The 22,577-nt window shown below is 40.2% G+C and overlaps 2 non-coding genes across 2 annotated transcripts; both read left to right on the forward strand.

The window, feature by feature from the left end:
* Positions 1–8,859: 8,859 nt before the first annotated feature.
* Positions 8,860–8,963, forward strand: LOC130964243 (small nucleolar RNA R71). Its single transcript, XR_009080345.1, has one exon. It is a non-coding gene; the product is annotated as a small nucleolar RNA R71 (small nucleolar RNA).
* A 12,189-nt stretch (positions 8,964–21,152) lies between these two features.
* On the forward strand, positions 21,153–21,260 carry LOC130964863 (small nucleolar RNA R71). Its single transcript, XR_009080930.1, has one exon. It is a non-coding gene; the product is annotated as a small nucleolar RNA R71 (small nucleolar RNA).
* Positions 21,261–22,577: the final 1,317 nt, after the last annotated feature.

Genomic DNA, 22,577 nt, shown 5'->3' on the forward strand with positions numbered 1-22,577 from the left:
TTCTTCTTTTCCTCTGACACCTCAAGGAATCTCTATCCTGTGACATAGAGGATTCCATACTTTCTTGTTTTCTTCTCTTTCATATGAGCAGGAGCAAGGACAAAATTATTCTTGTTGAAGCTGATCCTAAACCTGAAAGGACCTTAAAGCGGAAGCTAAGAGAAGCTAAAGCCTTACTCTCTGGAGAGGACCTAACAGAAATCTTCAAACAAGAAGACATGGCAGCCGAAAACAACAACAATGCCAACAATGCAAGGAAAGTGCTTGGTGACTTTACTGCACCTACTCCCGACTTCTATGGGAGAAGCATCTCTATCCCTGCCATTGGAGCAAACAACTTTGAGCTTAAGCCTCAATTAGTTTCTCTAATGCAACAGAATTGCAAGTTCCATGGACTTTCATTGGAAGATTCTCATCAGTTTTTAGCTGAATTCTTGCAAATCTGTGACACTGTCAAGACCAATGGGGTTGATCCTGAGGTCTATAGACTTATGCTATTCCCTTTTGGTGTAAGAGACAGAGCTAGGATATGGTTGGACTCACAACCTAAAGAAAGCCTGAACTCTTGGGAAAAGCTAGTCAATGCCTTCTTGGCAAAGTTCTTTCCACCTCAAAATTTGAGTAAGCTTAGAGTGGAAGTCCAAACCTTCAGACAGAAGGAAGGTGAATCCCTCTATGAAGCTGATGCGCATATACTTGATATGCTACGATTTAGGAAATTGCACGATCGGCAAAATTCCTTCCGGCAAGTGCACCGGTTATCGTCAAGTAAAAACTCACAATAGAGTGAGGTCGAATCCCACAAGGATTGGTTGAATGAGCAATTCGAATTAGAAGTTTGTTTAGTTGAGCGGAATCAACTTTTGGATGTGAATTGCATAAAGTAAATGTGGCAGGAAACGTAAATTGCAAGGAATTGAAACTGCATAAACTTAAATTGCGAGAATTAAGGTGCGAGAAAGTAAATTGCTGAAAGTAAAGGGAATTGGGGTGATTGCATGAATTGAAATTTGCAGAATGTAAATAGAAAGTGTAGATCAGAAAGAGGGGTTCATTGGGGTCAGGAGATATTGAAATCTCCGAATCAAAACATTTTCATCTCTTCCTCAACCAATGCATTCATTGAATCTTGCTTGGCAATCTTATATGATTGGATCCCAATTCCTTGGCTCACCAATTCTCTCTAAAGACAAACAAATTCCCAATCCCTTGGTTTAAATGTTCATAAGAAGAGATGATGCTCGATCACTGATTATACCACACAGTTTCATGAACCACAATTTGGTAGGATTACATGTCACAATATCCATCCAAACCCCAATCCAATTCACTGTGAGAAAGCTTCTCTAGCATGAATCCATCATTCCTTTCCCAAGGTTCCGAAGGATTCCAATTATGGGTAGTTTCTTTCCCAAGACAACTACCCAATGGAATTAGATCGAGAAGCTTTCTAACAAAATTCAAGAGAAAAGATTGAAGAAGAAGATGAAAACTATTATTGATTCATTGAATTACAATAGAGCTCCCTAACCCAATGAAAGGGGTTTAGTGAGTCATAGCTCTGAATTCAATTACAAAGTATGAAAAATAGCAAAATGATCAAAAGTTTCCCAGTGTCCAAAGTTTTTAACTAACTTAAATTCTATCCTATTTATACACTTTCTAAATTGAGCTTCTGTTGTGTTTCTTGGGCTTTGAGGCTTTTCCTTGATTTCCTTTTGCTTTGGGTTTATGGTCCATAATCCTGATGAGGCTGTGATCCCATTCTGTAACATTCATTGAGCAAACTTAGTGATAAACAAGTAATGACACAAAACTCAACAATTTGAAGTTCCAGACTCATCAATTCTTTAGGCCCAATCCCATAAACCATGATATTCAATTGGGTTTCATACCATAATACGTTTAAGTTGAACTTTGTGCTCAAAGCTAACTTAAACTTCAATATATTTGGCCCAGAAACCCTTTCAAAAAGTGGCGTTTAAGTTGAAGTTTAAGTTTCAGTTTAAGGTTAAACTGAAACTTAAACGTGGAAATGGAAGAAAGCAACTATGGGTTGTGGTATGGTCGAACACGTTTAAGCTTTAGTTTAAGGTTAAACTAAAGCTTAAACGTGGAATTGAAGAAAGCAACCCTGGAGGCAATTTGTGGTCGAACACGTTTAACCTCCAGTTTAAGGTTAAACTGGAGGTTAAACGTGGGAATGAAGAAACTAGCCCAGGAGTGTGAATGGGTCGAACACGTTTAACCTCCAGTTTGAGGTTAAACTGGAGGTTAAACGTGGGAATGAAGAAAGTAACCCTGGAGGAGAGAAATAGTCGAACACGTTTAACCTCCAGTTTGAGGTTAAACTGGAGGTTAAACGTGGAAATGCTCCTGGTGCCTCACTTGCTTCTGGCGTTTAACCTCCAGTTTAAGGTTAAACTGGAGGTTAAACGTGGAATTGCTCCTTGGTGAGAAAAAGTGTCGAACACGTTTAACCTCCAGTTTAAGGTTAAACTGGAGGTTAAACGTGGAAATGCTCCTTTAGTTCAATTCTCATTCTGGCGTTTAACCTCCAGTTTATGGTTAAACTGGTGGTTAAACGTGGAAATGCTTCTTAGTGCCTTTCTCATTCTGGCGTTTAACTTCCAGTTTAAGGTTAAACTGGAGGTTAAACGCCAGTTACAGCATTTCCTCCTTTCTCATGATTCTGGCGTTTAAGCTCCAGTTTAGGCTTAAACTGGAGCTTAAACTCCACATTTGATATTCAAGCTTCTTTTATTGATTTTGTTGCTTCCTTGCCTAGCCTCTTCTTCCCTGAAATCATCCAAACAATTGCATCAAAGTCTTGCAAAATTTCATGAGAAATCATCCATTCATAGCATTCAAGTAATATAACTAAAAACTCATGGAATTTGCATCAAAATCATACTGTTTGGATGGTTCATTGCTTTGTTGTTCATTTAACCATTCTTGGTTACTTTAAGCTCAAGAAAATGCATAAAACAACTAAAACTAACAGAAAAATGCTAGTGAAACTAGCCTAAGATGCCTTGGCATCACAACACCAAACTTAATACTTGCTTGTCCCTAAGCAAGTCCTGAGTTAATTGAGAAGAAAGTATGAAACAAAAAGCAATTACATTGGCTATATTAGCAAGCATTTGAAGTTCATCAGAAGGGTTTTATGCAGAAAGTTGCAGCATCACTTTTTCATTCTTATCAGGTAGGATTATCACTTTTTTATTGCATCCATCAAACACTGCTATGGCCTCTTGTTATTCTTATGTCCTTGGCACTTTTTCCTTTCTTTGTTTTTCTTTTTCTTAGAGCTCCTTTGCTCCTTGTTTGCTCAGTGTCATGTGTTGCACAAGCCTTTGGCATTTTCTTTTTCTTATTAGTGCACTACACATATCCACTACAGGCATTTTAGTTCACATTTCTTCTTGAGACATTGGTGCCCAGCACCTCTTTGTGTGACTAAATGTTTTGTATTTAGGTTGCTCTTGATAATGGACTTTTGGTTGATAATCCCGGGTTAGTTAACCCAAGTTACCAAGTGTTGAAACACTCCTCAGAACCTATTCATCCAAGCATATCCTTAATACATAAACACCACAGGCATTTGTCTCAGAAGTTCAAACCATTGGTGCCTAGCTTATTTTCTCAAATTTTTTTTCTTTTTTTTTTTTGGTTGCCCTTTTTCAGTGGCTTTTTCTTCTTCTTTTTCTTTCTTTTTCATGGTCAAAGACATTTATTCATCAAGATCCATAGACAGTATTCAACTTCTACACAAAAAATGATAATTCTACACTCAATTTCCAGTGAGCTAACTAAACAATCAAGCATGCATACCACCACTTAATTCTACTTGATTTGTCACTAATTGAGCCAAGTTACTTTTGTTCAAACTTTTCTTTTAATTTTTGGAAATAGAACAAGCATGGCAAGCATTTGTTTAAGAAGGTGAAGTTATATCCAAACTTCTAGGCATTCACTTTATTCAAAGCAGTAAACCAACAAACATACTAAAAACTTCACATTAAAACTTAAATGACTTATAATGAAAGAAAGCTCATAAAGACAATTCACAACTATCATTTGATTATTAAGGAGCGAGACCACCTCTTATTTATTGCTTGGTTCTTCTTGATTCTTGGGATCCTGCTTCTTCTTGCTTCTTACCTCTTTTTGACCACTTGTACTTCCTTTGTCTTTTCTTATGAGCTTTTTCCAGAATCCAGCCTTTTTCATTGTTTCTTCCACTCCCTTTTCAAGGACCATTGCCTTGTTTATTTCTCCTTCTTTTCTTCCTTTGAAATACTCATCAAAAGCTGGGAATGCTGGGTCCATCTTGTGTAGATGTTCCCCTATGTAGTTAAGCTTGATTTGAGAACTGATGTTGTAATCAGCTTGAACTGAGTATCTTGCATTCTGCAAAGTGGTGGCTTCCTTGATTGCCAAGATACTGGCATCTTGGTGTTGGCATATGTGGCTGAGGGATTCCTGTAATTGTAAATTCTGTTCCCTTTGCAGATCTAGGAATCTTGATTCAAAGTTCCTTTGCATATCCATCATTTTCATGTGAAAGTCCTCTTGTCTCTCCTGAGACCTCATGTATTGCTGAGACATTCCTTCTATGATTTCCTGCATTCTGCTCATATCCATGGGGTCTCTGGGAACTTGTTGCCTTCTTTCTGGAATTCCTTGCTCTTCTTGCTCTTCTTCTCCTTCTTCTCCTTCTTCCCCTTCTTGTTCTGCTTCTGCTTGTTGCCCTTCTTCATTTCTTCTTTTTGTATGTCTTGGAGCAATTGGGCCAAGAGTCATTCTGTACGCAGTTATGGCCATTCCAGGATATAACCAATTAGGTCTTTCATCTTCAAGTGGTACTTGGGCATCGATGCATAGTCTAATGATGGTGCTAGGGAAGTGGAGCCAGGAGTCATGGTCACTTTTCTCACTAAACTCTTGTATCTGTTCAACAATGAGTTTATGAACTTTGATCTCCCCTCCCACCATAATGTAATGTAGCAAGATGGCTCTTTTAGGGACTATTTCTGAAGTGTTTGCAGTGGGTAGAATGGATCTCCTAACTATTGCATACCACCCTTTAGCTTCAGGTGTTAGGTCTCCCCTTCTCAAAACTCTTGGAGCCCCTTTTGTTTTTCTCACCCATTCAGCTCTGATGGCACAAAGGTCTTCAGCAATAGTCGAATAGTCAGGTTCTCCCATCATCCTTTCCTCATAACTTGCTTGGCTGAAACGTATGTTTTTCAGGCCAAGAGTTTTCATGATTGCTTTGGGGCTGAAGTCAACTTCCACCCCTCTCACATAGCTTTTGTATGTGGGTTCCTCGGTTGTATCCTCCCTCACTGCATTTGCATAAAACTCCTTCACCAGGTTGATGTTGATTTTAGTGATTGGCTTAGTCAAGAGCTCCCACTTCCTCTTTTTGATCTTCTCCCAAATACCTGGAAACTCATCCTTTTCAAGGTCAAAGGGAACCTCAGCTAGCACCCTTTTAGGTCTCATCCATTCGGCTTGAATCTCATGGAAAACGGATTTGTATTTCCATGCATTAAATTCCCTTTCCTCCTCCATTGGCTCCTTATCCTTTCTTCTTTTGTGGCTAGATGAGGCTGCCATTGGTTCCTTGGTTTTGGCAAGTGACAAGCTAAAGTTGACAAAGTGAAGTAAGAAAGTATTGTTAGAAGTGTGGTGAGGTTGTTTTCGGCAAGAGATGGTTATGCTATGATAAAAGAAAATGTGCAAGAAGGAGATTTGGTGGTGTGGAACTCGTTCCCCAAGTGGTTCTTTATAGTGCATGTACTTGAAAAATGGACAGCTAGGGTGAATTGTGAAGTATGGCTTGATGGTAAATATATGAGTTAGGGAAAAGGACGAATTGCTTTTCACTTTCTTGGAAGTATTCTGGGTGCATTAGGTTGTACATGTAGCTATCTTTTCATGCAGAACTTCCTTTTCCCATGTGTTAGTTTCAAAGGCTTTTGAACTTCCTTTTTGACCAAGAACCGTACCCCCCCCTTTTGTCTTCTTCCTCCATTCTTATCTTTCCTTTTGTACCTGCACAAACAAACAAATTTGCTATTATTTTTCGGTCCATGTGAATAATGAATAGTACTTGCACATGTTTTTCATTCTTTTTGAATTGTAAATCAATGATTGTCTTTCTGAGCTTATAGCCGTGACCTTTGTATGTATGCACACTTATTACTGGACACCAAACTTAGTGTTTGGTAATGTCTCCTGATGATATGAAATCCATGTTGGTTATCCTTAATAATTGTGCCTAATTCTAATAAATCATAGTCACTTTGGCTCTTTGATCCTAAACAATTTTACTACCTAAAGTAATTGAAATCAAAGTATTAAAACGTGCACATGGTATACTTGTCATGAATTTCTAAATCCAAAGGAACTTCTTGCTTTTCGTTAACTGTGTTCAAAAGGAACACCAAACTTAATGTTTGGTTGTGCACCTTGAAAGAAAGATTGAATACAATTTGAATAAGAATTGGGGTGCCTTCAGGCACACCAAACTTAAAGACCAATTGTATTTTACATGCAATGTTTAGTGCACCTTATCAACAATTGTCCTGAGGATTCAAGTTCATGCATAAGAAACCATGCTTTATTAGATGCAAAGCAAAACAATAAAAAGTAAGGATACTAAAACATGGGTTGCCTCCCATGAAGCGCTTCTTTAACGTCACTAGCTTGACGGTTGTCCCTTGTTAGGGTGGATTGTAGTGCTTGATGTCCTCTCCTCTCACTATGGAAACATCCCCATTTGATTCCTTCATGATTTCCAAATGTTCCATAGAAAGAACTTTCCTGATTGTGAACACTTGAGGGAGCTGAGAAGGAATGGGTTTGAGGCCAGGTGGGATTGGCAAATAATGATTTGATATCACTTTATCTCCCGGAGAGAAACCTTCAGTGGGAATTTTCCTGTTTCTCCACCCTCTTGGCAATTTCTTTACAATTATTCCCTCTCTCTTGAGGATTTCTTCATTGACCCTTATGACAGGAGGGTACTTCTGATCTGTTTTTATTGATTCTTGTGGCTTCAACTCTTGTAATTCTTGTTTGCCTTCAAAGGATTGTTTTAGAGTTTCAGCTGCTGAATTGCTTTCCTCCAAACACAGATTGCTATTATCATCCTTAGGCTTTTCAGGTTCTGGTTCAGGCTCAGATGCAGGTTTAAAAACATGGAAAATGAGCTGTTCATCATGTACTCTCAAAATTAGCTCTCCTTGTTCTATATCTATGAGCGCTCTAGCAGTGGCTAGAAATGGCCTTCCCAGAATGATAGGGTGTAGGTAGCTTTCCTCCATGTCCAAAATGACAAACTCTGTGGGGAAAAAATAATTTCCCACTTTCACCAGCACATTCTCAACTACCCCTTCAGCTTGTTTTTGAGTTTTGTCAGCCAGTTGTATGATTACATCAGTGGATCTCACCTCATTCAGTTGTAGCCTCCTCATAAGAGTCAGAGGCATCACATTTATGCTAGCTCCTAGATCACAGAATCCTCTATCAATTTTTGTTTCCCCTATGATGCAGGGGATATGAAAACTTCCTGGGTCTGTTTTCTTAGAGACCATATCCTTCTTGATGAGTGCACTGCATTCTTTGTTCATTATTACAGTTTGTCCTCCCTTCAAAACTCTTTTCTTGCTCAGCAATTCCTTCAAATACTTGATATGTGTAGGCATCTGCTGGAGGATCTCAAGAAAGGGAATATTGATGTGGAGAGACTTAAATGTCTCTAAGAACCTTGAATATGTTTTCCCTTTTTCACCTCCTCCTAACCTCTGAGGGAATGGTGCTTTTGGTTGGTATGTTCCCAGCATGCCTTCCTTTTGCATTTCCTTGGCTTGCTCAGTTTCACTTTCCTGCTTAGCTTCTTCCACACCTTCTTTCAAGATTTCTGGCTCCTTTTCTGAGGGTCTGATTCCTTCTTCTTCTGAGACTTCCTTCAATATGGTGATGGCCTTGCATTCTTCCCATCTCACTCCCTTTTGTTCCCCCTTAGGATTCTTTTCAGTGTCACTAGGGAACACTGCAGTTGACTTGGGGGCCTGTTGAGATAGCTCTCCTACTCGAGACTCCATCCACTTGAGTTTTTCACCATGGCTCCTTAAGGTCGATCTTACATCTTCCCTAAAACTTTTCAACTCCTTTATGTCCTGACCCATGTTTGCTAGTATTCCTTCTATCCTGTTTAATTGATCTTGAAATTGTTGGTTCGGATTGGATTGAGCAGGTTGGGTATTTTGGCCATGATATGGTGGTTGGGAGTAAGTGTTTTGTGTGGCTTGGTATGATCTTTGGTTGGAGTTTTGGTATGTGGAATTGTTATGTTGGTTGTGGTTGTAAGGTTTGTGGTTTTGTGGTTGGGTTTGCTGGTTTCCCCACCCAAAGTTTGGGTGGTTTTTCCAACCTGGGTTGTAAGTGTTGGAGTGTGGATCATATGATTGCTTTTGTTGGTTTCCCACATAGTTGGCCTCTTCCCAATCACCTCCTTCAATGCTTACTTCCTCTTGATCTTGTGTGTGTATCGCAGCCACTTGCTTTGTGTCTAATTTCCTGGTGAGCTCTGCTAGTTGCTTGGCAAACACCTTGTTTTGAGCTAGAATTGTATCAACATGGTTCAGCTCCATGACTCCCTTAGTGTTGTGTCTCTCTAAAGCATAGTAGTACTCATTCTCAGCCACTGTCTCAATCACTTCAATAGCTTCTTCCACAGTCTTTTTCCTGTTCAATGAACCTCCTGATGAATGGTCTACAGCCTTCCTTGATTCATAAGAAAGTCCATCATAAAAAATATGCAATTGCACCCAGTCAGGGAACATGTTTGGTGGACATTTCCTTGTCAATTCTTTGAACCTCTCCCATGCCTCGTAGAGCGTCTCACCATCTTGTTGTCTAAAAGTCTGAACCTCAGATCGAAGCCTATTGACCTTTTGTGGGGGGTAGAAACGTGCCAGAAACTTGCTCTCCACCTCATCCCAGGTTGTTAGGCTGTCCCTTGGGAATGATTCCAGCCACTTAGTTGCCTTGTCCCTAAGTGAAAATGGAAACAAGAGCAGTTTATAGGCATCTTCCTGGACTCCATTGGACTTCACAGTGTCGCAAATTCTCAGGAATTTTGTGAGATGTTGGTTTGGGTCTTCATTAACACTCCCACCAAATGAACAATGGTTCTCCACCAGTGATATTAACTGTGGTTTGAGTTCAAAATTATTGGCCTGAATGGGTGGTTTCTGAATGCTGCTTCCACAATTCCCAGAGGTTGGGTTTATGTATGAACCAAGAACCCTCCTCTCAGGAATGGCATTGTTTCCATCAGCCCTCTCATGGTTGTGAAATTCTCTATCCATGTTGAGATCTAGAACTTCCTCAAAGTTGTCCTCAGATTCTCCTTCAGATTCTTCTTCTCTCAGTACTCTCTTCCCTCTTGCTTCCCTTCTAAGTCTATGAAGGGTCCTCTCTGGTTCGGTATATGGAGGAGTTGATGTCTCTCCTCTCCTACCTGTCATACAAGAACGCACCACAAGCAACAAACAAGTGGAATACTCTTGGTTAATGGCAGAGTATGGTTAGAGCAATTGAGGAATTAATTCAAATAGTTAGTGGGTCAGTGAGTTAGTTGCTTGAATTTAAAGGCATAAAGAGAGAAAGCAAATAACAGAGTGCAGAAATTAAAAAAATTCAACAAGTAATTAGAACTAAATTAACAAAACAAGAAAAATGCTCAATCTAGTTAACTTCCAATTTGAGAATTGTCAATCGAAAACTAATCCCCGGCAACGGCGCCATAAACTTGATGCGCATATACTTGATATGCTACGATTTAGGAAATTGCACGATCGGCAAAATTCCTTCCGGCAAGTGCACCGGTTATCGTCAAGTAAAAACTCACAATAGAGTGAGGTCGAATCCCACAAGGATTGGTTGAATGAGCAATTCGAATTAGAAGTTTGTTTAGTTGAGCGGAATCAACTTTTGGATGTGAATTGCATAAAGTAAATGTGGCAGGAAACGTAAATTGCAAGGAATTGAAACTGCATAAACTTAAATTGCGAGAATTAAGGTGCGAAAAAGTAAATTGCTGAAAGTAAAGGGAATTGGGGTGATTGCATGAATTGAAATTTGCAGAATGTAAATAGAAAGTGTAGATCAGAAAGAGGGGTTCATTGGGGTCAGGAGATATTGAAATCTCCGAATCAAAACATTTTCATCTCTTCCTCAACCAATGCATTCATTGAATCTTGCTTGGCAATCTTATATGATTGGATCCCAATTCCTTGGCTCACCAATTCTCTCTAAAGACAAACAAATTCCCAATCCCTTGGTTTAAATGTTCATAAGAAGAGATGATGCTCGATCACTGATTATACCACACAGTTTCATGAACCACAATTTGGTAGGATTACATGTCACAATATCCATCCAAACCCCAATCCAATTCACTGTGAGAAAGCTTCTCTAGCATGAATCCATCATTCCTTTCCCAAGGTTCCGAAGGATTCCAATTATGGGTAGTTTCTTTCCCAAGACAACTACCCAATGGAATTAGATCGAGAAGCTTTCTAACAAAATTCAAGAGAAAAGATTGAAGAAGAAGATGAAAACTATTATTGATTCATTGAATTACAATAGAGCTCCCTAACCCAATGAAAGGGGTTTAGTGAGTCATAGCTCTGAATTCAATTACAAAGTATGAAAAATAGCAAAATGATCAAAAGTTTCCCAGTGTCCAAAGTTTTTAACTAACTTAAATTCTATCCTATTTATACACTTTCTAAATTGAGCTTCTGTTGTGTTTCTTGGGCTTTGAGGCTTTTCCTTGATTTCCTTTTGCTTTGGGTTTATGGTCCATAATCCTGATGAGGCTGTGATCCCATTCTGTAACATTCATTGAGCAAACTTAGTGATAAACAAGTAATGACACAAAACTCAACAATTTGAAGTTCCAGACTCATCAATTCTTTAGGCCCAATCCCATAAACCATGATATTCAATTGGGTTTCATACCATAATACGTTTAAGTTGAACTTTGTGCTCAAAGCTAACTTAAACTTCAATATATTTGGCCCAGAAACCCTTTCAAAAAGTGGCGTTTAAGTTGAAGTTTAAGTTTCAGTTTAAGGTTAAACTGAAACTTAAACGTGGAAATGGAAGAAAGCAACTATGGGTTGTGGTATGGTCGAACACGTTTAAGCTTTAGTTTAAGGTTAAACTAAAGCTTAAACGTGGAATTGAAGAAAGCAACCCTGGAGGCAATTTGTGGTCGAACACGTTTAACCTCCAGTTTAAGGTTAAACTGGAGGTTAAACGTGGGAATGAAGAAACTCGCCCAGGAGTGTGAATGGGTCGAACACGTTTAACCTCCAATTTGAGGTTAAACGTGGGAATGAAGAAAGTAACCCTGGAGGAGAGAAATAGTCGAACACGTTTAACCTCCAGTTTGAGGTTAAACTGGAGGTTAAACGTGGAAATGCTCCTGGTGCCTCACTTGCTTCTGGCGTTTAACCTCCAGTTTAAGGTTAAACTGGAGGTTAAACGTGGAATTGCTCCTTGGTGAGAAAAAGTGTCGAACACGTTTAACCTCCAGTTTAAGGTTAAACTGGAGGTTAAACGTGGAAATGCTCCTTTAGTTCAATTCTCATTCTGGCGTTTAACCTCCTGTTTAAGGTTAAACTGGAGGTTAAACGTAGAAATGCTTCTTAGTGCCTTTCTCATTCTGGCGTTTAACTTCCAGTTTAAGGTTAAACTGGAGGTTAAACACCAGTTACAGCATTTCCTCCTTTCTCATGATTCTGGCGTTTAAGCTCCAGTTTAGGCTTAAACTGGAGCTTAAACTCCACATTTGATATTCAAGCTTCTTTTATTGATTTTGTTGCTTCCTTGCCTAGCCTCTTCTTCCCTGAAATCATCCAAACAATTGCATCAAAGTCTTGCAAAATTTCATGAGAAATCATCCATTCATAGCATTCAAGTAATATAACTAAAAACTCATGGAATTTGCATCAAAATCATACTGTTTGGATGGTTCATTGCTTTGTTGTTCATTTAACCATTCTTGGTTACTTTAAGCTCAAGAAAATGCATAAAACAACTAAAACTAACAGAAAAATGCTAGTGAAACTAGCCTAAGATGCCTTGGCATCAGAAGCTTGGAAAAGATACAAACAATTGATCAGAAAGTGTCCTTCTGACATGCTTTCTGAATGGAGCCTCATAGGTATCTTCTATGATGGTCTGTCTGAACTGTCCAAGATGTCATTGGATAGCTCTACTGGAGGATCTCTTCATCTGAAGAAGACGCCTGCAGAAGCTCAAGAACTCATTGAAATGGTTGCAAATAACCAATTCATGTACACTTCTGAAAGGAATCCTGTGCACAAGGGGACAAATCAGAAGAAAGGAGTTCTTGAGATTGATACTCTGAATGCCATATTGGCTCAGAACAAAATATTGACTCAGCAAGTCAATATGATTTCTCAAAGTCTGTCTGGAATGTAAGCTGCACCAGGCAGTACTAAGGACGCTTCATCTGAAGAAGAAGCTTATGATCCTGAGAACCCTTCAATGGAAGAGGTGAATTACATGGGAGAACCCTATGGAAACACCTATAATCCTTCATGGAGAAATCATCCAAATCTCTCATGAAAGGATCAACAGAGACCTCAACAAGGTTTCAACAACCATAATGGTGGAAGAAACAGGTTTAGCAATGGCAAGCCTTTTCCATCATCTTCTCAGCAACAGACAGAGAATTCTAAGCAGAGCCAACCTGACTTAGCAACCATGGTCTCTGATCTAATCAAAACCACTCAAAGTTTCATGACTGAAATAAGGTCCTCCATTAGATACTTGGAGGCACAAGTGGGTCAGCTGAGTAAGAAAGTTACTGAACTCCCTCCTAGTACTCTTTCAAGCAATACAAAAGAGAATCCAAAAGGAGAGTGTAAGGCCATCAACATGGCTGAATTTGGAGAGGAGGAAGAGGCAGTGATCACCACTGAGGAAGACCTCAATGGACGTCTACTGGCCTCCAATGAGTTCCCTAATGAGGAAACATGGAAATCTGAGGCTCACACTGAGACCATAGAGATTCCATTGGATTTACTTCTGCCATTCATGAGTTCTGATGAGTATTCTTCCTCTGAAGAGGACGAAGATGTCACTGAAGAGCAAGTTGCTAAGTACCTTGGAGCAATCATGAAGCTAAATGACAAGTTATTTGGTAATGAGACCTGGAAGGATGAACCCCTTTTGCTCACCAAAGAACTGGATAACTTGACTAGGCAGAGATTACCTCAAAAGAGACAGGACCCTGGGAAGTTCTCAATACCCTGTACATTAGGCACCATGACCTTCGAGAAGGCTCTGTGTGACCTAGGGTCAAGCATAAACCTCATGCCTCTCTCTGTAATGGAGAAGCTAGGGATCTTTGAGGTACAAGCTGCAAGAATCTCACTAGAGATGGCAGACAATTCAAGAAAACAAGCTTATGGACTTGTAGAGGATGTTCTGGTAAAGATTAAAGACCATTACATCCCTGCTGATTTCATAGTCCTAGAGACTGGGAAGTGCATGGATGAATCCATCATCCTTGGCAGACCCTTCCTAGCCACAGCAAAGGCTGTGATTGATGTTGACAGAGGAGAATTGACCATTCAAGTGAATGAAGAATCCTTTGTGTTTAAGGCTCAAGGATATCCCTCTGTAACCATGGAGAGGAAGCATGAAGAGCTTCTCTCAAAACAGAGTAAAACAGAGTCCCCACTGTCAAACTCTAAGTTTGGTGTCGGGAGGCCACAACCAAATTCTAAGTTTGGTGTTGAACCCCCACATTCAAACTCTAAGTCTGGTGCTAGGAGGTTCCAACATTGCTCTGAACATCTGTGAGGCTCCATGAGAGCCCACTGTTAAGCTACTGACATTAAAGAAGCGCTTATTGGGAGGTAACCCAATGTTATATTTATCTATTTTCGATTGTTATTTTATGTTTTTTATAGGTTGATGATCATGTGAAGTCACAAAAATAATTGAAAAAGCAAAAACAGAATGAAAAACAGAATGAAAAACAGCACACCCTGGAGGAAAAACTTGCTGGCGTTTAAACGCCAGTAAGGGCAGCAAAAGGGCGTTTAACGCCCAGTCTGGCACCATTCTGGGCGTTTAACGCCAGAAAGGGGCACCAGACTGGCGCAGGAATGGGTAAGAAACTGGCGTTTAATGCCAGAAAAGGGCAGCAGCCCGGCGTTTAACGCCAGGATTGGCAGAAAGGGCGTTTTGCACGCCACTTGGTGCAGGGATGAGCTATCCTTGACACCTCAGGATCTGTGGACCCTACAGGATCCCCACCTACCCCACCACTCTCTCTCTTCTTCACCCATTCACCAATCACCTCAATGCCTCTTCCCCAAAAAACCCTCACCTATCAAATCCCACCATTCTCTTCACCACTCACATCCATCCTTCATAAAACCCCACAAACCCCACCATCCAAATTCAAACCACTTTCCCTCCCAAACCCACCTATAATGGCCGAACCCTACCTCTCTCTCCACCCCTATATAAACCCTTCTTCACTCCTTCATTTTCATACAACCTAAACACTACTTCTCTCCCTCAGCCGAACCACAAAAGCCCCCTCCATCTCCTCTATTTCTTCTTCTTCTACTCTTTTCTTTCCTCTTTTTCTCAAGGACGAACAAACTTTCTAAGTTTGGTGTGGTAAAAGCGTTGCTTTTTATTTTTCCATAACCATTTATGGCACCTAAGGCCGGAGAAACCTCTAGAAAGAGGAAAGGGAAGGCAAAAGCTTCCACCTCCGAGTCATGGGAGATGGAGAGATTCATCTCAAGGGTGCATCAAGACCACTTCTATGAAGTTGTGGCCATGAAGAAGGTGATTCCCAAGGTCCCTTTCAAACTCAAAAAGAGTGAATATCCGGAGATCCGAAGAAGAGGTTGGGAAGTTCTTACCAACCCCATTCAACAAGTCAGAATCTTAATGGTTCAAGAGTTCTATGCCAATGCATGGATTACCAAGAACCATGATCAAAGTGTGAACCCGGACCCAAAGAATTGGCTTACAATGGTTCGGGGGAAATGCTTAGATTTTAGTCCGGAAAATGTAAGGTTGGCATTCAACTTGCCCATGATGCAAGGAGATGAACACCCCTACACTAGAAGGGTCAACTTTGATCAAAGGTTGGACCAAGTCCTCATAGACATTTGTGAAGAGGGCGCTCAATGGAAGAGAGATTCAAGAGGGAAGCCGGTTCAACTGAGAAGGCATGACTTCAAGCCCATCACTAAGAAGAGGATGGAGCAAACAAGAGATCCCACTCATGGACATGAGGAAATTCCTTATTATGAAATCCCTGAGATGCCTTAAGGGAAGCACTTTCCTCCACAAAACTATTGGGAGCAAATCAACACCTCCCTAGGAGAATTGAGTTCCAACATGGGACAACTAAGGGTGGAGCACCAAGAACATTCCATTCTCCTCCATGAAATTAGAGAAGATCAAAGAATCATGAGAGAGGAGCAACAAAGGCAAGGAAGAGACATTGAGGAGCTCAAGCACTCCATAAGATCTTCAAGAGGAAGAACAAGCCGCCATCACTAAGGTGGACCCGTTCTTTAATCTCCTTGTTCTTTACTTTTCTGTTTTTCGAAAATTATGCTTTATGTTTTATTTATGTTTGTGTCTTAGTGTCTATGCCTTCAAGTTATGAATGTCCTATGAATCCATCACCTTTCTTAAATGAAAAATGTTCTTAATTGAAAAAGAGAAGAATTGCATGAATTTCGAATTTTATAACATATTAATTATTTTGATGTGGTGGCAATACTTTTGATTTTTGAATGTATGCTTGAACAGTGCATGTGTCTTTTGAATTTGTTGTTCATGAATGTTAAAATTGTTGGCTCTTGAAACAATGATGAAAAAGGAGACATGTTACTGAGGATCTGAAAAATCATAAAAATGATTCTTGAAACAAGAAAAATTAGTGAATTAAAAAAAAAGAAGAGCAAACAGAATAAGTCAATAGCCCTTTAAACCAAAAGTCAAGGACAATAAAAAGGATCCAAGGCTTTGAGCATCAGTGGATAGGAGGGCCTACAGGAATAACATCCTGGCCTAAGTGGCTAAACCAAGCTGTCCCTAACCATGTGCTTGTGGCGTGAAGGTGTCAAGTGAAAACTTGAGACTGAGCGGTTAAAGTCGTGATCCAAAGCAAAAATAGTGTGCTTAAGAACCCTGGACACCTCTAATTGGGGACTTTAGCAAAGCTGAGTCACAATCTGAAAAGGTTCACCCAGTTATGTGTCTGTGGCATGGATGTATCCGGTGGTAATACTGAAAAACAGAGTGCTTTGGGCCATGGCCAAGACTCATAAAGTAGCTGTGTTCAAGAATCATCATACTTAACTAGGAGAATCAATAACACTATCTGGATTCTGAGTTCCTATAGAAGCCAATCATTCTGAACTTCAAAGGATAAAGTGAGATGCCAAAACTGTTCAGAGGCAAAAAGCTAAAAGCCCCGCTCATCTAATTAATATTGATCTTCATATATGTTTTTGGAATTCATTGTATATTCTCTTCTTTTTATCCTATTGATTTTCAGTTGCTTGGGGACAAGCAACAATTTAAGTTTGGTTTTGTGATGAGCGGATAATTTATACGCTTTTTGGCATTGTTTTTAGTATGCTTTTAATATGTTTTAGTTAGTTTTTATTATATTTTTATTAGATTTTATTTAAAATTCACTTTTCTGGACTTTACTATGATTTTGTGTGTTTTTCTGTGATTTCAGATATTTTCTGGCTGAAATTGAGGGACCTGAGCAAAAATCTGATTCAGAGGCTGAAAAGGGCTGCAGATGCTGTTGGATTCTGACCTCCCTGCACTCAAAGTGGATTTTCTGGAGCTACAGAAGCCCAATTGGCGCGCTCTCAATTGCGTTCGAAAGTAGACATACAGGGCTTTCCAGAAATATATAATAGTCCATACTTTGCCTGAGATTTGATGGCCCAAATAGGCGTTCCAAGTCAGCTTCAGAATTCCCAGCGTTAAACGCCGGAACTGGCACAAAAGTGGGAGTTAAACGCCCAAACTGGCACAAAAGCTGGCGTTTAACTCCAAAAAAGTCTCTACACATGAAAGCTTCAATGCTCAGTCCAAGCACACACCAAGTGGGCCCGGAAGTGGATTTTTACGTCATTTACTCATTTCTGTAAACCCTAGGCTACTAGTTCTCTATAAATAGGACCTTTTGCTATTGTATTAGGGGGGATCTTTCAATCTTCGGATTATCTTTTGATCATGTTTTTATGATTGGACCCTGTTCCGAGGGTTACCTGAAACGTGCAGCTCGGTCTTCCGGCAAGGCCCGAGGTGGTGGGTCTGAGACCCGAGCTGGTTGTGCTGAACGGCGGGGGGTTGTACCTGCAATGACACTCCGATGCTTAAGTTAGCATGGGTCCAAGCAGATATCAAGTAGAATTAGAGTATGAGTTATACCTGGGTGCTCCAGTGTATTTATAGTAGTTGGCTGCGATCATCCCTGGATAAGATATTCTTATCTTATCTTATCTTTTGGGAGATTCATCTCTATCTTTGCGGAACCGCCTTTCCCAGGCCCTTTCGGCCTTTAGGTTTTGGGCTTAGTTCCTTCTGATGGGCCTTTCTTTGGCCTGTTTGTCCGAGGTCCGACCTCGAACGTGGGCCTTGGGTCGAGGTCGGGCCTTCTATCAGCTTTACCGAGTTTGGAGAGCTCGGTCAGGGTATGAACAGACCCTCTTTGGGAGGCTGGCCATTCGGCCATGCCTAGACCTTATTCTTATGTATTTTCAACGGTAGAGTTTCTACACACCATAGATTAAGGTGTGGAGCTCTGCTGTACCTCGAGTATTAATGCAATTACTATTGTTCTTCTATTCAATTCAGCTTATTCTTGTTCTAAGATATCACTTGTTCCTCAACTTGATGAATGTGATGATCCGTGACACTCATCATCATTCTCACCTATGAACGTGTGCCTGACAACCACCTTCGTTCTACCTTAGATTGAGTGGATATCTCTTGGATTCCTTAATCAGAATCTTCGTGGTATAAGCTAGAATTCATTGGCGGCCATTCTTGAGAATCCGGAAGGTCTAAACCTTGTCTGTGGTATTCTGAGTAGGATTCAGAGATTGAATGACTATGACGAGCTTCAAACTCACGATTGTGGGGCGTTAGTGACAGACACAAAAGAATCACTGGATTCTATTCCGACATGATCGAGAACCGACAGATGAATAGCCGTGCTGTGATAGAGCGCATTGAACATTTTCACTGAGAGGACGGGATTGTAGCCATTGACAACAGTGATGCCCAACATACAGCTTGCCATGGAAAGGAGTAAGAAGGATTGGATGAAGACAGTAGGAAAGCAGAGAGACGGAAGGGACAAAGCATCTCCATACACTTATCTAAAATTCTCACCAATGAATTACATAAGTATCTCTATCTTTATTTTATGTTTTATTTATCTTTTAATCATTAATTGGTGCGCGAAATTGTGAACAATACTTTTCACAACTCTCATAATCTCCAGTAATAAACCCCAAAAACTTGGTGTTCAATACCATGGCATTAACACAACTTCGCACAACTAACCAGCAAGTGCACTGGGTCGTCCAAGTAATAAACCTTACGCGAGTAAGGGTCGATCCCACGGAGATTGTTGGTATGAAGCAGGCTATGGTCATCTTGTAAATCTTAGTCAGGCAAACTCAAATGGGTATGGTGATAAACGCATAAAACATAAAGATAAAGATAGAGATACTTATGTAATTCATTGGTAGGAACTTCAGATAAGCGTATGAAGATGCCTTCCCTTCCGTCTCTCTGCTTTCCTACTGTCTTCATCCAATCCTTCTTACTCCTTTCCATGGCAAGCTTATGCAAGGGTTTCACCATTGTCAGTGGCTACCTCCCATCCTCTCAGTGGAAATGTTCAACGCACCCTGTCACGGCACGGCTATCCATCTGTCGGTTCTCGATCAGGCCGGAATAGAATCCAGTGATTCTTTTGCGTCTGTCACTAACGCCCCGCCCTCAGGAGTTTGAAGCACGTCACAGTCATTCAATCATTGAATCCTACTCAGAATACCACAGACAAGGTTAGACCTTCCGGATTCTCTTGAATGCCGCCATCAGTTCTTGCCTATACCACGAAATTCTTCCTCCAGGGTGTGCTGTTTTTCTTCCTGTTTTTCATTCTGTTTTTGCTTTTTCAATTGATTTTGTGACTTCTCATGATCATCAACCTACAAAAAACATAAAATAACAAAAGAAAATAGATAAAATGTAACATTGGGTTGCCTCCCAACAAGCGCTTCTTTAATGTCAGTAGCTTGACAGATGGCTCTCATGGAGCCTCACAAATGATCAGAGCAATGTGGGAACCTCCCAACACCAAACTTAGAGTTTGAATGTGGGGGTTCAACACCAAACTTAGAGTTTGGTTGTGGCCTCCCAACACCAAACTTAGAGTTTGACTGTGGGGGCTCTGTTTGACTCTGATTTGAGAGAAGCTCTTCATGCTTCCTCTCCATGGTGACAGAGGGATATCCTTGAGCCTTAAACACAAAGGATTCTTCATTCACTTGAATGATCAGTTCGCCTCTATCAACATCAATCACAGCCTTTGCTGTGGCTAGGAAGGGTCTGCCAAGGATGATGGTTTCATCCATGCACTTCCCAGTCTCTAGGACTATGAAATCAGCAGGGATGTAATGGTTTTCAATCTTCACCAAAACATCCTCTACAAGTCCATGAGCTTGTTTTCTTGAGTTGTCTGCCATCTCTAATGAGATTCTGGCAGCTTGCACCTCAAAGATCCCTAGCTTCTCCATTACTGAGAGAGGCATGAGGTTTACACTTGACCCTAAGTCACACAGAGCCTTCTTGAAGGTCATGTTGCCTATGGTACAAGGTATTGAAAACTTCCCAGGATCTTGTCTCTTTTGAGGTAATTTCTGCCTAGACAAGTCATCCAGTTCTTTGGTGAGCAAAGGAGGTTCATTCTCCCAAGTCTCATTTCCAAATAACTTGTCATTTAGCTTCATGATTGCTCCAAGGTATTTAGCAAATTGCTCTTCAGTGACATATTCATCCTCTTCAGAGGAAGAATACTCATCAGAGCTCATGAAAGGCAGAAGTAAGTCCAATGGAATCTCTATGGTCTCATTTTGAGCCTCAGATTCCCATGGTTCCTCGTTGGGGAACTCAATGGAGGTCAGTGCACGCCCACTGAGGTCTTCCTCAGTGGCGTTCACTTCCTCTCCTTCCTCTCCAAATTCGGCCATGTTGATGGCCTTGCACTCTCCTTTTGGATTTTTTTCTGTATTGCTTGGGAGAGTACTTGAAGGGAGTTCAGTAATTTTCTTGCTCAGCTGTCCCACTTGTGCCTCCAAATTCCTAATGGAGGACCTTGTTTCAGTCATGAAACTTTGAGTGGTTTTGATTAGATCAGAGACCATGGTTGCTAAGTCAGAGGGGTTCTGCTTAGAATTCTCTGTCTGTTGCTGAGAAGATGATGGAAAAGGCTTGCCATTGCTAAACCTGTTTCTTCCACCATTATTATTGTTGAAACCTTGTTGAGGTCTCTGTTGATCCTTCCATGAGAAATTTGGGTGATTTCTCCATGAAGAATTATAGGTGTTTCCATAGGGTTCTCCTAGGTAATTCACCTCTTCCATTGAAGGGTTCTCAGGATCATAGGCTTCTTCTTCAGATGAAGCATCCTTAGTACTGCTTGGTGCATTTTGCATTCCAGACAGACTTTGAGAGATCAAATTGACTTGATGAGTCAATATCTTGTTCTGAGCCAGAATGGCATTCAGAGCATCAATCTCAAGAACTCCTTTCTTCTGATTTGCCCCATTGTTCACAGGATTTCTTTCAGAAGTGTACATGAATTGGTTATTTGCAACCATTTCAATCAGCTCTTGAGCTTCTGTAGGCGTCTTCTTCAGATGAAGAGATCCTCCAGCAAAGCTATCCAAAGACATCTTGGATAGTTCAGAGAGACCATCATAGAAAATACCTATGATGCTCCATTCAGAAAGCATGTCAGAAGGACATTTTCTGATCAATTGTTTGTATCTTTCCCAAGCTTCATAGAGGGATTCTCCATCCTTCTGTCTGAAGGTTTGGACTTCCACTCTAAGCTTACTCAATTTTTGAGGTGGAAAGAACTTTGCCAAGAAGGCATTGACTAGCTTTTCCCATAAGTCTAGGCTTTCTTTAGGTTGTGAGTCCAACCATGTCCTAGCTCTGTCTCTTACAGCAAAAGGGAATAGCATAAGTCTGTAGACCTCAGGGTCAACCCCATTAGTCTTGACAGTGTCACAGATTTGCAAGAATTCAGTTAAAAACTGATGAGGATCTTCCAATGGAAGTCCATGAAACTTGCAATTCTGTTGCATTAGAGAAACTAATTGAGGCTTAAGCTCAAAGTTGTTTGCTCCAATGGCAGGGATAGAGATGCTTCTCCCATAGAAGTCGGGAGTAGGTGCAGTAAAGTCACCCAGCACCTTCCTTGCATTGTTGGCATTGTTGTTGTTTTCGGCTGCCATGTGTTCTTCTTTGAAGATTTCTGTTAGGTCCTCTGCAGAGAGTTGTGCCTTAGCTTCTCTTAGCTTTCGCTTCAAGGTCCTTTTAGGTTCAGGGTCAGCTTCAACAAGAATGCTTTTGTCTTTATTCCTGCTCATATGAAAGAGAAGAGAACAAGAAAGTGTGGAATCCTCTATGTCACAGTATAGAGATTCCTTGAGATGTCAGAGGAAAAGAAAAATAGAAGACAGAGGTAGAGAATTCGAACTTATCAAGAAAGATGGAGTTCGAATTGTGCATTGAGGAATAGTGTTAGTCCATAAATAGAAGGATGTGAGAGGAGGGAAAGTGATTTTCGAAAATTAAGTAAAAGAATTTGAAAACATTTTTGAAAAACACTAATTAATTTTCGAAAATAAGAGTGAGAAAGAAATCAAGTGATTTTTGAAAAAGATTTTGAAATTAGAAGTCAAAAAGATTTGATTGAAAACTATTTTGAAAAAGATGTGGTTAAGAAGATATGATTGGTTTTTTTTTTTTAAAAAAATGTGATTGAGAAAATATGATTTGAAAACAATTTTAAAAAGATTTGATTTTAAAAGTTAATGACTTGGCTAACAAGAAAAGATATGATTCAAACATTAAACCTTTCTCAACAGAAAAGGCAACATACTTAAAATGTTCAATCAAATCATTAATGGTTAGCAAGTATCTTTGAAAAAGGAAAGAAATTGATTTTGAAAACATTCGATTGAAAAGATATGATTTGAAAAAGATTTGATTTTGAAAAACTTTGAAAACTTGAAAAAAAATTGATTTGAAAACAAAATCCTCCCCCTTGTGCCATCCTGGCGTTAAACGCCCAGAATGGTGCACATTCTGGCGTTTAACGCCCAATGCACTACCTTTTTGGGCGTTAAACGCCCAACCAGGCA

Source organism: Arachis stenosperma, chromosome 2 (genome assembly GCF_014773155.1).
Source record: "Arachis stenosperma cultivar V10309 chromosome 2, arast.V10309.gnm1.PFL2, whole genome shotgun sequence".
NCBI lineage: Eukaryota > Viridiplantae > Streptophyta > Magnoliopsida > Fabales > Fabaceae > Arachis > Arachis stenosperma.